Source organism: Puntigrus tetrazona, chromosome 24 (assembly GCF_018831695.1).
Source record: "Puntigrus tetrazona isolate hp1 chromosome 24, ASM1883169v1, whole genome shotgun sequence".
Taxonomy (NCBI): Eukaryota; Metazoa; Chordata; class Actinopteri; order Cypriniformes; family Cyprinidae; genus Puntigrus; species Puntigrus tetrazona.
The window spans coordinates 18,462,485-18,476,694 of record NC_056722.1 but is presented as its reverse complement, the minus strand read 5'-3'; the positions used below and the strand labels follow the sequence as shown (position 1 = coordinate 18,476,694).

At 35.0% G+C, this 14,210-nt stretch overlaps 1 protein-coding gene across 2 annotated transcripts in view; it reads left to right on the top strand.

The window, feature by feature from the left end:
- ctnnd2a (catenin (cadherin-associated protein), delta 2a) overlaps positions 1-14,210 on the top strand; it is a 245,003-nt gene that overhangs the window by 39,096 nt on the left and 191,697 nt on the right. The gene's annotated exons all lie outside the window — the stretch shown is intronic.

Genomic DNA, 14,210 nt, shown 5'->3' with positions numbered 1-14,210 from the left:
CCTCTCTAGAGCGGCTTAGAAGTTTGTGAGTGCTTTGTGATCCGGCTGTTGGAAATTTAGCTATTTTTCTCACTTCTGTCAGCTTTGCCCACCTTTGTGCTGTCAGCCAGCGTGTGTGTGCACATGCTCCTCGCTCAGGGGCAGAATAATCTCTGAAAATGGAAGTGAGAGAGAGAGAACGACACTGGCTGGGCTCCTGTGTAACTCGCAGAGGAAAACACAAGGCTCAGATTCTTTATCAGTCATTCCTCTTCACCTCTTATGACAAGCAGCACCTCCCCGTCACTCAGAGGCTGCCTGCTGGGAAGAAGGCAGCTTCTGCTTAAATACTGCTGGCCTACTGCTTCTCTAGAAGTCATTTTCAGCTTCTTTTTACTTCTTCCCGTGGGCTTTTGTGTTTTAAAAAGAGATGTATTTTTTTCAGTTTATGCACATTTGCTAGTTGTAGCTATTGTTTACTTGGTGTGACAACATTATTAAAATTTGCATCAGTTCAGTGTTATTGAATTAACGGTTTGGAAAATGGATGAGCTGAACTGTTCATATTTCACATTTACTAATTGCATTTTAACACAAACACAAAAATACTATAAAAAAAACAAGCTAACTTACTAATTTAAATAAGTATTTATTATATATATTATCACAATAAAGTTTTTTTAAATACATTTTTTTTGATACTGTAGAACTTTCAGAATTATTATCACCAGTGTCAATATGACAAAAGAAAAATAATTAAATTAAATAATACTAGCTAAGTTGTTGTGACGTCGCCTGTGCACTACTAAATAAATGTAATATTAAAATATCTCTATTTTGTTTTGTTTGAAAACCAGATATATTGTGCATGCCTAATATAAAGTGCTTCTTTGAGAAATATCACATCTGTAATGTTGTCGTATAGAATGTATTCCCCGAAAATCCACAAGAAGTACTGCATTCATCATTAATTTAATTTAAGGATGTCTTCGTCTTGTTTACCTTACATATTGACACATTTCTAGTGTTGATCTGATATTAATGTTCATTTTTGGAATGTGTCTGTGTTTGATACTGCACCTGGTCACTCAATGCCTGCTACGAAAAATAGTAGCATCATTAAATGTGAAGCGTAATGAGGCATGAAATCAACACGAACCGTCAGCAGGGGACTGTACCTCGCTATAGGAACTATGGGTAATAAGGTGTCAGGAGTTGTTTTCTCCTGGTTTAATCATCCAGACCTTGAAACTCCCTCCATTCGCAGTAAACAGCTGTGTTCTGGACTGAACTCCGAGGACTGTGAATGACACACACTGCCTGTGGCTGCGCAACACTGGGAGACACCAGCCCTGCAGCCTTTCTGACTAATGCCGTGAAAACATGTGGTTTTTTTTGTAGTGTATAAAGCTGCTATACTGTGTCTGCAGTGGAAGTGAGCGATGAGTTAAGGTCATCTACGCTGGAAAGGTTTAAGTTAATTAGTAACTACTCCATTCAGCTGTAAGCATGATACTAGCATTCAGAAACGAATGGGTAAGTAGGATATTTTTATTATGTTAAAAATGGCTTTGCATTTATAAAATGGCTACTGATAATGTGTGTCCGTATGGTTCAGCGTAAAATATTTATTTATAGTATGTGAGCAGGCTTTACATCATTTAGACAAATTCAATACATATTATTTATTTAATTTACTCTCTACTCTCTATATGTAAGGCTCAGAGAGCAGCCTCAAAATGCTAATAAATTATATATGTATGTGTGTGTACATATATGGCCTTAATGATTACTGCTCAAAATAAGTGTATTATTTCATTTTCAAATATCTGCTCTGAGGACGGAACATTATTACACTAATATTTTGGCATTATTATATTCGCAAGTTGCTTAAAAGTTGCTCCAAACTGATTTGCCAATAAAAAGGCTAATTGAGCATTGAAAGAGTTATTGTCAAAGCCCCTGTTATTCTTGATTTTGACGTTAATTTTCATTTTGATCAAAAATCGTTTATCGGACTACTTGATCTGTAATAATCTGAATCGGAATCAGCCCTGAAAAACACATACTGGTTGACGCCTACATTCAATATAAAATCTAATTCCTTCAAGTAAATCATTTATATTTTACATAAGTAAATATACATTTTCAAAAAAATTTAATAAATAGTTATTAAATTAGCTAAAAAACTAGTAGAATATAATTTAAAGAGATATAATGTGTTAGTAATTTTTAATGACCAATTATACTCTTAGGTCTAGTTTCACAGACAGTGCTTAGCCTAAACCTGGATTAGGTCATTTAAACTATTATCTGTATTTTATATTAGTAAATATATATTCGGTTACTCTTTTTAGAATAGGTAACACTTGTTTACTATTAACCACGATTTCCATCAATAAATTCTTAATTTGCTGCTTATTAATAGTTAATAAGCCAGTTGTTAAATTTAGGTATTGAATAAGGCATTAATATGTGCCTAATCATCACTAATAAATGGCTATATTCTAGTAAAATGCATGCTAAAAAACAACTATTAGTTGTAACCGTAAAGTGTTACCATAACGTTCTTAATTAATTTGTGTAATATTGGCATAATGTGTTGGGAATCACATTGAATTATCCGAAGCTGTTTAATTAACCTTAGATAACAACTTTCTGACCCAGAGCAGATTTCACAGTGAAGTAAAGGTCATTATATTTGCCACTCACAGATCCCTTATGGCAGATTTTTCACTGTGGATGCTGAGATCCAACTGCAAAAAGTGACAGCTACTTGTTTTTTTCCCTTTAGAAGACTGCTCTAAGGAAGGGTTTTTATTCCCTTTTGAATTAATTATTTTGCATTGAGTAGTAGATCAAAAGTTTTATGGCAAATCTGTGTCATGCTCATGGGGCTGCGTATTGAAATTTTGTTCAGAGGAGATTCTTCTGAGATGGTTGACATGCCTCCTGAATCTCTCACAATAGGCCGGCTAACATCTTTCACTTTAAACAAACCCTCACAGCATGATCTCCTATGGTCATCAGCGACCTTCAGAATAATGATGTCTAGGCTTTACTTGTTGTAGTTGTATAGAGCTGCACTTCACATGCTGAAGTATGCGTTCATAGCCCTCATGTAATTCAAAGGGTTTTTTTTCCCATAGTGTGAGATTGAATAGTTATACAAATGTAGCCTTTTCATAAGAGAAGTACATTATTAAAAATATATGTGTGTGGCTATTATTTGAAATACATTTTACAAGATCTTTCTTGTTCAGAATTTATTTCGTGTTTAATTCGATATGACTTTTTTTTCCCCCAAGATTCTGAGTAGAACTGCAGGATTTCATGTTTAAAAGCATGTGAGAGGCGCACAATCAACATTTACTTTTTGCATTGTGAAAAGAAATTCTTCATAATCTAATAATTCAATATCTGTTATATATGTTCCGCTAAACTCTGGATTCCAGAGACATACTGTATGGCCTTCATTATGCTCACTAGCTCTAATTTGCTCTGTCTGGAGTTTTTTTTTTTTTCATCCCCCTTGCAGATATGAATGGCGTCATCCAACTAAGCTCATGCAAATTACAGAATAAAATTAAGCCATGATTTCAGAGCACAGGTTACCTAGAGCTGAAATGCAGTTCTCTTGAATGAACTGTTCAGTCATAAATCATCATTTTCTCCCCTTGTTTCGTTCCGAGTCCTATGAGTATTTCTGTTTTGTGAAATACAAAAGTAGAGGTTTAGTCTTTTTTTTTTTTTTTTTTTTTTCATTTGAAAAACATTGTAGATGTGGACGGGAGCCATTAAAATGACAAAAAAGCACCAGAAATGTACCATTAAGTAAATGTAAAGGCTTTTGATTGACTATATAAATTTAAGAGGGACAATTACTAGACTTTTTTTATTATTATTTAAAACTTGTTTTGTCAAGGTTTGACAATATGTAAGTTATAGGTATAGTTCAACCAAAAATGAAAATGATTAAATATGTCATTATTTACCCTTACATCGTCAAAAAGCTATAAGAAATCTTCAGAGCACAAATTAAGATATTTTTGAGTCACACCCTCCCATAGACTTTATATGAATTTTAAATGATCAATGTAAGTGGTTGAACCCGTGACTTTACAAAGCTATGAAAAGCTATTTTGGAAAATATCACATAGCTATGTAAACAACGTATGCTATGTGTCAGCAGCACCATATGCAGATATGCTGTTATATTTCAACCAAATTTTAATGTACTTTTATAACAATTATTACCTTGGCATTAAATTTACAAAATTAATTAAATGTCACTGTGTTCTTAATACAGCAGCTGGGGGTTGACAGCAAATGTGACACCAAAATAATCAATCTCTTGATATATATATATATATATTTTTTTTTTCATAAAAGGTCATAAAAAATTTTTTTTGTTGTTGTTAAAGCAAACATGAACACAAAAATTGTTTGTTGTCGTTTCCGTTCACCTCTATGATTGCATAAGCTTTGTAGAACCCTTGAAATGGGAAAAGGGTCCCTTGCTTTGTGTGTGGCAGTTATTTTGCTTGCGTATATTCAAATATGGTGCATCGTTATCAGCAAAATTTTTAGTTCTCGCCATTGACATCAGTCTCAAAAATGATGGTAATTGCTGTTGTTACGGTAATATAGATGATATGCAACCTCTATACGAACAAAACCCAAAGGTAATAAAAGTTTGTGGGTGGATGCAGACGTTCTCATTGCCATATTCTTCTGAAACGACTCTAACAAGCTTACCCATGCAGAACTGTACATGTCAAGGCACGCCATTTTAAGAACAATGTCAAGGAAATTAATTAGCTAGGAGGATGCAAAAACAGTTATTAAGATTCAAGTGGAGAGCGTCCCTCTTTGCGTTACTAATAAGCTTGAGGTGTTGAGGGGAATTATGTTGATTAAATGTATGCCGAGGTATTAAACGAAGCTGAAAGTTTATTCAGGGCCTCCACACAGTATCACCCACTCTTAGAGTTGCCATGGCTTTCGGAACGCTAAAGAACAGAAGGTCAAGAGGTTGCCTTTTTCCTCTTTGCTTCCCCCGTTTGAGTGTTCAAGTGAAAACACACTTGGCTTTCTGACCAGAGATGAAGTAAATGGCAGCGGTGATGAATTCTGATTGACGGAGTTTCTCATATAAGGAAATCTCATCTTCCTTGGCTCTCACTGGCAGCCATTCATCTTCCAGTGCATTGCATTCGTCATTGCCTTTCATCGGCGTTCTCCCAGAGTGCACTGGTGTTTTCTATAAGAAGAAGCCAGGCTGCACTAATGGGTCTGTTTTTGTTGCCGTAGTAATTTACTTTACAAATGCACCAATCATTAAGCCGCATTGCTATTCATTATCAAATTCACACATGCAAACAAGGTGATTAATTTCATTTTTAAGCTTAATTTGGCTGTCTGTTTGTTTCCTTTTTGGTGAAAAAAAATCTTATCTTGATGCTGCATTAGAGACTGTTCCTAATTACCATCATATGTCAAACATGTGAGATTTCAGTTTTGATTTTTCAAGGTTGAGGTTTTGTAGCTAATTAGCGAATATATTTTTTCTCTCTCTCTCTCTCTGTATATATATAGTATATATACAGTATATCAGTATATATATATATATATATATATATATATATATATATATATATATATATATATATATATATATATATATATATATATATACATACACACAGTGTATATATATATTTATATATATATACACACACACAGTGTATATATATATATATATATATATATACACACATATATATATATATATATATATATATATATATATATATATATATATATATATATATATATATATATATATATATATACTGTGTATATATAGAAATACATGCATACACATATATAATACACTACAGCATTGTATGCATTATCTATTTTCTATTACATTAGATTACATCTAAAACATATTAAAGTATACTATATTCTGCATATAAAACCCATAATTTAATATGTTTTCTTGTAAATTATATTGATCATCATACAGCACGTATATGGCTGTAAAATCCTTTTATACAGCAGCATAGTCAATGTGATAGGCTATATGTTGCATAGTCAGTGAATTATGATTTATATTTAATGCGCAACTATATTATGTAAACCACAAAACCAAAAATGTTGACGGAGTGAGTCTTGACTTCTTTCAAACATAATCTTATTATGTTTTGGCCGTTCAATGTGTCATCGAGACATCTTTGTTTTTGTAATGCAGTGAGCTTTTCCTACACCAGACCCAAGCTCAAACATAAACTCCGCATTAAAGATTCATACAGATCAACATAAGTTTCACAGCACTACATTATTGTGAAAAATATGCTTATGGTGGAAGCAAACCAAGCATACAAACAAAATGGCTTTGCAGATCTCACCGCATCTTATAGAGTAACTGTGAGGTAGGATGCAATGGAAAACTTTTTTATGCTGCCATTTAGAACAGATTTTTTAGTATTCAGGGCAATAACAACAATGACAAAACACTTTGCTTTCACTCTTTCTCTTGCTGTTTTTCAGAACAGACCATTTAACTGATGACTTAATCTAACATGCCGCCTGCCACCATCCAGTCAACAATTATTAACACTCATGTCAATTCATGAGCCCGACTGATCTTACATGGTGTGGAAATTATAGGTTGAAATATCTACCCAGAGAGAGACTTTGTTGCATCCAGATATTAAGTGAGTTTGCGTGGACAGTAAATTACAGGTCATTGTCGCAAATAAGCTCATTATAAAAACACAAGTGTTGTAAATTGTCTCTTACTTCCTCTGGTTTTCACGTTAAAAGATGTGTATTCATGAAATATTCAGCTATATAATGTAAAAGTTCTATAATATGCAGAAAGGGATGCGCTTAAACCATTTATATCTCAGATAAATGAGTTGCATGACCTTATATATTGTTGACTATTAAGTATAATAATGCATGTAAACACATTCAATGTATCCAGACAAACCAGAACAGACAATGAGTGAATGAGTCATTGAATTATTGCTGCGTATTTTAGGACCAGTAAAGTGAAAAGGTGAATAACTTTGCATTAGTATATTCTCATTAGCATTCGTTTAGCTCTTGGGCAAAAGAACGAACGGTCACAATCGGGGAGAAAACTTCTGAAACCGAATGCATAGATTGCATTAGCATAAACTGTCAAGCCTTGTATGTTTAGTGTCTGAACACTTTATTCTCACTTATTTGTTAAGCCTGTAAAGCCAAAGGCTTGTGTGAAGACACATAATTGGTCTCCAATGCCTTTGTGTTGAAAGAGTGTTTGTGCCTGCAGGATAATATAGAGATGTTTGCACATATCACATGTCAGCAAGTCCTGCTGCCCATATTTTAAAGATTTTTTTTTTTCCTCATTAAAATGCCTTTTGAGAAATGTTTAAATTCTGCACTCGCATTAAATGAACTCTAACCCTATCAGTAGCCTGATTTGTTTATGGATTGGGTCAGTGCATACCACCATGCTGAACAGATATGGTAAATCACACGAGCAGTCCAGTGAACATGCGTGGGTCTAGGAGCAGTGAACAGTATCCAAGGGGGTTTGACAAGAAGGGTAATCTGACAACAAGATATAATCCAATAGTGCGAGACAGAGCGATAATCTGGGAAAACAAGCAATACGGATAGGACGGGGTGCAAACAGGGTACAAGATGGCAGGCAAAGAGTAAATCCAAAAAGCAAGGCAAAGATCTGAACATGGGAAGATTAGGATTAAACTGGGAAATAACCAAGGGCCCTGTTGAAACATGCCAGACAATACAGGAGAGTAAACAAAACACAAAATGGCTCGCTAAACGCAGTGCTAAACGCAGATCAATACTCGGCGTGGAGCAGAGGGTGAAACTTTTTTTTTATTCAAGGTGTGTGAGTAATTGAATGCAGGTGAGCGTGTGATGTGTGCAGTCAGGTGTGTGTGTGTGTGTCATCAGTGCTGAATGATGGGAATTGAAGTCCGAAGTGAAATAAAAGAATCAGTGGTTTGGTGCAAGAGTCAATGTGGTGAGCTAGTGATTTCTGGTAGTGAGTGAACAGAAGTTTGTGGACCAGATAATTTTTGTATTGTTTATATGCTTTTATAGAATAGAGTATAGCTTTTATATTTAATGTACTTTATTATTTTTATATTTTAATGCTTTTTTACTTTTAAAATAGTTCTCTATTTAATTTAATATTTATTTTGGATTCAATCCTTTTAGTTCTTCTACTTAAATTATGTTTTTAATATTTCTATTTAGCTTCACATTTTGTTTTATTTCCATTTTGATTTTCAAATATTTAAATTTCTGTTTATTTTTAGCTAGGTTTTTCATATTTCAGTTATTTAAAACAGTTTTGAATAGTTTTAGTTAACAGTAAAAACACTGACCACATTGTTACCGGACACTTTAGCTGAGGGAATAAATTTAATCATGAACGGTCAAACCAACGAATTTATGTTTTTATAATTTTATAAATTTTTTCAACTATTTTAGACCTTTTTTATATTATTTTGGTATATTTTGTTAGCGATTTTAACAATGCCAAAAGTGTTAGTGTGTTAAATAAAATAAATAAATCATACATTTTAAATTTGCTGCCCCCATAGTGATATCAATAATGTTCATGAAATTATTTTAGGTACGCTTTTTCCACTTTTAAATTATATATAAGTATTAAATTATATTGGTGCATTAATTTATTAATAGTTCAGGATGGGTGTTTTGTGTTTGCTTAAAAGAAACACCAGGGTTGTGTTGTTCCCTGATCTGCACAATTTTACCTCATGTATATGTAAAAGGCTTAATTGAATTAAAAAAGAACTGAAGTAAAAAAGAACAAATCGTCATAATTGTAATAAACAGTTATGGTCCCTAGAAATTCTATGTGCAGTAAGTAGCAGTATTGGTCAGTGCGGTCAGCAGTAGTTTACATGCTTTCTCAGTCTGTTTTGTTGCTCCGAGACAGATTCATTGACATTTCGCCCAGTGGAGTCTAATCTTTCACATTGTTCCAGTAAATCTCTAATTCAACTTAACCTCGGCATTAATTCACTGCTTTCTTCTTTTAAATTAACAATGCTCAGTGTTCTTTTTATACGTTTTTTTTTTTAAGCGCAAGTGGGTTTTGCTTCCTTATTGTGCCTTTCCAACTGACATCAGTCAGTATGGTTGTAAATAAGTATTCATAATCTTTTTCATTACAGTGAAGACATTATTTTGTGATGGCGCAAAAAGTAGTTACAAATCTCTTTGATTTGTTGAAAGCCCCGGGCTAAAGTACTTTCAGTGGTTCATTGATTAATAAGAATAATTAATTTCAGCCCTCAAGTTGCCGTTCGCTTGAAGGGGTGCAAGTGTGAGAACAGCACCTGTCATTTTGGCTAAACAACAAAACCTCTGTCTGACGGCGGCAGGCTAACTTGAGTAGATGAAAGGAGACGTCTGTGTGAGGCACGGCAGTTTGAAGACACGCTATCAGTAGATTCATGCAGTCTTCAAATCCTTAAAACAAGTAGGTAGATTCCTTGGCAAAAATTTCAAAAGGGACTAGCTTTTTAGTCTATATATTGAAGAAAACAGAGTAGATGAGCTGTTTTGCCAGACTCCATCGCGTTTTGGGATCTGTCATCATCAGCTGGACTTCATTAGTGGAGTGTTTGTGTGGTTTGTGAATGTACAGGCGATAACAAGCCAATTGTGAGCATAGTTCTCATTAGTTTCAGCTTATTCTGCCACTTAGACTTAGGAAATCATGCAAAATAACAACCTCTATTTTGTGCATTTTGGGCCATTTAGGAACAGGTAAAGCTGAAAATGATTAAAGTGCAACGTAATTGTGTGGGAAAAAAAAAAATGTAGAAAATTTACAGATGTGCGAAATTAATTGCATTTTTATTATTTTTATTCATCTTGTAAAAGGTGAACGTAAGGACACTTACATTTTAAGTAAAGCTGTCGAGATTCCTCAGTACGGTTTTATACTTGTATTTGATAAAAAAAAATAATAAAAGTGATCAATAAAAAAACCCCATTGCATTTTGCTATATTGAGTAAGCAGCAGGTTTATTAAATGCACTTTAATTATTCATGTGCCTGTAGATTACATACATACATCTTAGCAGCTCCGTTCACAGTAAATGCTGTGTCTCAGACTCCATTTCTGCATATTGTTGTGAGTTTGGGTTTATTATAACTTTCATCTGGGAAAGCAACATGTGCCATTTCATCGGATTTCCAATGTAAATCATTTATAGACCTATGCAAAAACCTAACATGTTAACTGTTTATTGTGATTTTGAAATAAAATGTTAAACCCTTGAGTTTGTGTTTAAGACACTTTTCTGTCTTAAAGAGAGCCAAATGATAAAGATGGCTCCAAAAACAACAAGATGCTGTGCAGTGCTGAGTTGAGGAAAAAAAAATCCAACATTAGGAAAGACTGAATTCATTTATTTTTAATGATTTATACATCGAGACCACATCAGTGTGAACTCAGACTTTTATTCACCCTATTTTACCGTGGATTTATTTTCAAACAAAGCACTATTCAATGCAGGATTTTCAAAAAGATTGAAAATAAAAGATGATGTTTTGCAGACTATAAAAGATCAGACTATAAACTACCCTGATTTTAAAAATGTCCACTTCTTGCTAACATCTGAGTGCTGTTGAGCAGAATCTTAAACAGCCCTTATTGGTTATTGTGTTCATGCGCTCAGATATAACTGTGATTGGCTACAGTGACCATGGAAAAAAAGTGAAAAAAAGATGATTACTCGATTAACAAAATAATGTGACAGCCCTAATGTTAAAGAATGATTAAAACTGTATCATGTTTTAAATTGTCTCAATATTTCACAATATTACAGTTTTTACTGTGTTTTTGACCAAATAAAAAGCTATAGATATACACACATGACTTATGCAACCATAGTGAAGGCAGTGAAGATGTTGTGAGGCAGTATATGTTAGCATACTCATACATTTCCATTTGTAATCCAGCAAGGATTTCTCTGAAGGTCGTGTCTCCTCAGCTGATGACTGGAAGTTCTCCAGTTTTCTCTCTAGAGGAATTTATTCATGTTTGTGATCACCAGTCTCTCTGCCAAATCCACGACTAGAGATTTCTGTTTATACTACTGACCTTTATTTCACATAATTTGGGCAAAAGTTTTGCCTGACAAAATTCTGTGACTGAATTTGATTGTTTCACCGCAACAAAAAAGACACCTGTTAGTCATTCTTTGGCTCAAGCTCAGGATGTCTAGCAATTTATTTGCTTTTAATTGACTACGGCCTGCTTACGAGCAGACAAACTGTTGCTTGCAACTTTGCCACATCTACTCAAACATAGCTTACAGGGTAACTCGGTAATGTCAGCACCATCTGGATGTTTATAAACTTTCAAAGCTTTGTAACATATGAAAATAGGTAAGAAGATGCTCCATCCTCCTTTTCTGTCTTCATCTTTATGTATGTCTGTCTCCATACGTTCCTTCACGCTTTGAATCTCATCCCTTATGTGCTTCCTGCTGAGCAGTAAAGATGTTTATTCTTTCTTCATCTTTGGTCTCCTGTTAATATAGAGCTTTTTGAGCGACTTAAAGGGAATTTAAAATTTTCTCCTCACAGTGATGCTTTTTAATAGACTGTTTTGTATCTGTGAAGGTTTGTTTTGTTGTTCCATAAGAGACTCGCTTTGTATGCCAGGTTTGTTGGCACCGCTTTATGCGGTGTCTGCCGCTAATGTTGGGGATTTTCGAGAGCAGAAAGGAGCTGGCATAATGAAGCCATGTACAAGGGCGTTCACTGAAAACTTGCTGTTTAGTAACTAGAGGGTGCAAGGAAATGGCCCCATCACTCCCTGCCACCAATCTGTTTTTTTTAACCATGTCAACTATGATTTCTACAATAAAAAATGTAATTATGCAGCACAACAATGGTCTAACACATGTTCTGGGTTCAATCATTTGATTGCTTTTGATTTGCTGTTTGACATGCTGCAGTGCTTATTTTACAACTGTAAATTTGTGCTCCAGTTTTATTTAGGCTACACATATTGTGCAACTTTTTGGAGTTTTATTTTAGACGTTGATGTCCTAAAGGACATATGTTTGCGGCATAAGTACCAAAAACCATATATATTTTTATACCAATATATTTTTACAGCTCCTTACGACCTAAACTTATACGGTAGTTACATAGCCTCTAGACCTCACTTATCATGAAAAAAACAGGACATTTCAGATTTGAAAATATGAGACCTTTAAGCACATATAGCACTTTTAATTTATTAGTGTCGCACAATATTGTAGCCTATATTTTATTTTGTCTCCTGTCACATAACTTTTTTTCTGTACTGTCAGTTATTTTCCTCAGCTAAACTTTTGCTTCCTCAGGGAAAATTCCTCAGGTCTACTGGAAAACATTTTGATAATTTATTTGGTAAGCAGAACGCCTGAGTCATGCAAAATTCGGAAGATGCCGTCCTGCGGCGTCTTTGAATTGGCTTGAAAGGTGGCAGGTATATCAGGGGTTAGACTGATGACCTGTGTCTGTTTGATGTAATACCATCCACGGTGAGGAGCGCGTGTCTCCTGGGGTCAAAGAGAGATGAAGAGCCCCTGTCAGCGTGCAGGATCAGCCCAGAGCTGTTTGTGTTTGTGTGTATGTTTAATGACCTCTGGGGACCATCCCCTGCTGTCCTATCTCTCAGCAAACTGCTGACTGTAAACCCACCCACAAACACACACGCACCCCACCTCAGTCAGTTGACAAATATGTTGTCCAAACTGCATGTTAAACAGAACTCCTTCATATTCATGTCCCCTGCCCCGTTTGCCCAGAGACTGCGGCATGTGAAGGAGGAGCACGGTCTATGAATGTTTTCCATTCCACTGTGATACTTCTCCATAGTTTTGTTTTTAAATGTAAACATGCACGAGACGGACACATTTGACCGTTGCGTTTGTCTTTGCAGCATCTTCCGAATGTCATGCCATTTTAAAACACAATTTGATCACAAGTTTAGACAAATATGTACGTTTAAAACATATTTTCTACCTAGAAAACACATTTTTTTACCTAGTTAGCCTAGCAACATGCTAATGAAAAACTTCATTGCAAGTTAAGGCTTTGTATCCTGCTAAACCAGATTTTTGCATTTTATAATACATTTGATGTATTGCATTAACATTATTACTTTATGCTGAAGTAGTATGGGCTTTCGCACCATGTAGTTCTAGGTGCTTAGTTCTAGATTTAGCCAGCAGGGTGGTTCCATAGAACTTATTTCTCCCTCTGGCTGTTTTCCTGTGATGTCTTTTTGCGCTGCATTAACGAACGTCAAAAAAACAAACAACGCCGTGATCAAAGCCATTTTTGTTGTGTGTTTCGTGGTAACTGAGGTAGAATGTAAATGCACAATTTACGCTACTGCAAGAGCAAAAGGTTGGGCTCCGTGTGTGCTTTGGACCCCACGTTGAAGTAGGAGCTAATTTAGTTACTCCAAACGGAGTTCCTGGAACTGAAATCGTTTTTTGCTGCATGAACGGTGTGAAAAGGTTCCCACAGTGCAGAAAGTCCCAGGTGTTGACGACTTCTCAATTAACAATCTTTACATACCTTTCTATCTCCAATGTGTTTGTTGTTTTACTGTCTATAATAAGACATATATTTGTTTGCCAATGGTTTGATCCATTTTTGGAAAATGGAAAATGTCTGAAGGTTTTGGACTTTTACCCCGCATGTTAGCAATGTGGACACACTTTGCTGTGACCAATATGTAAAATTAAGCTGCCAAATTAAGAAGCCATAGATCTAAATCGTTCATTCATGAGGTTCCACTATAGTTAGAACGCCACCTTTTAAGGTAGCTCAGTATGTAGGCAGCAAGGAAGGCTTTTTAATAGGCTTAATGTATTTTACAGACAGCCGCGTTCGCCATTCTCTGTATTTTCCATGGAGCTTTTATGCATTCACCGCCATATCCACCTGCTTTGCACCTGTACTCACCCCACATATAATGTTTTTCAGTCAAGAGCTGATAAGAGGTTTGAGAGAAGTGTTTGTTTTTGATGTTGTGTAGTATTTCCGCTCAATATACCTTGCCCTAAACTGCGGCTTATTTTTAAACTATTTGTCACTCACAATGCATATGTGTCATCATGCAGCACTGATATGTGCTGTTTCAAAGCAGC